Genomic DNA, 1,259 nt, shown 5'->3' on the forward strand with positions numbered 1-1,259 from the left:
CGGTGCGACGGCGCCGTCCCGGGCGGGGACGCGGCGTGGGGCTGCGGGGCCGATCCCTGCCTCGGGTCTGCAGCCTGCGGCCCCGCAGCCCTTCACTCCTGTACCCCCGCACGTGTATCCCTGCATCCCTACGTCTCTGCCGCCCTGCATCGCTTCTTCAGCCCCGCGTCCCTCCGCTTCCACATGGCTACATCCCTCCATTCCTCCATCCCTTCATCACTCTGCCCCTACGTCTCTGCGTTCCCACATCTATCCTTTTATTTCCCCACATCCTTACATCTCTCTACCCCTGCATCCCTAATCCATCCATCCTTACATATCCCTGCATCCTTCTGATCTTACACTCCTATAACCCCTCACACTATTTCTCCTACATCCCTCCACTTCCACATCCCCACATCCCTCCACCCCTATATATCTCTGCACCCTTCTAACCCTACAGCTCCACATCCCCCGTACTCCTCCATCCCTCCTCTCCCACACACCACCATTCTCACACCCCCAGCTCCCTGCATCTCCTCCCAGGGGTCACGGGCAGTGAATAGGAATGACACAGAAGGATTTTTGGTGCCAGAGCAAGATTGGAGAATTCTGGTTCTCAGAAAAGCAGAGGGCAGAGCTCCCAGCAGCCGGACAGTGATTTCTCCCCTGCAGGGTAGGTTCACCCTGGCGTCCCCTGGGCACAGGGAGCCAATGCTGCACCTCAGCTTGGGGGAACTGAGGCATGGAGCAACACAAAGAGCAGCGCACAGAGGCACAGTGGGCTGGGACAGGCACAGGAGAACAAACACTGTGCCACTTACAGTTACTGCTGTTTGTGCACATTACAACCCTCCACTCTCATGGCCCACTGAGTGTCTGACATCACCTAGCAAGCCGCTTTGGCCATGCAATCAGGAAAATAACCAGGAAGGAGCAGTGGGAGCTGCCTGACTTTTGCCTCAGGGTGACCACCCCCCTCATCTCGCTCTGCTCTGACACCTCCAGTGCTGTCATGGGGCTGCTGCAGCCCACAGTGCCTCCAAGCCAACATCAAACCTGGCAGCACTGCATCATATCCCCTCACATTGCATCCCCTCACACCGCATCCCATCAAATCCCATTGCATTGCATCCCATCACATCCTATCGTCCCATCCCATCATATCCCATTGCACCCCATTGCATCCTACTGGGACTCATCCCATCCCATCCCATCCCATCCCATCCCACCCTACCATGTCCCATCTCATTGCATCCTATCCCCTCACATCCCATTGC

Source organism: Meleagris gallopavo, chromosome 19 (genome assembly GCF_000146605.3).
Source record: "Meleagris gallopavo isolate NT-WF06-2002-E0010 breed Aviagen turkey brand Nicholas breeding stock chromosome 19, Turkey_5.1, whole genome shotgun sequence".
NCBI lineage: Eukaryota > Metazoa > Chordata > Aves > Galliformes > Phasianidae > Meleagris > Meleagris gallopavo.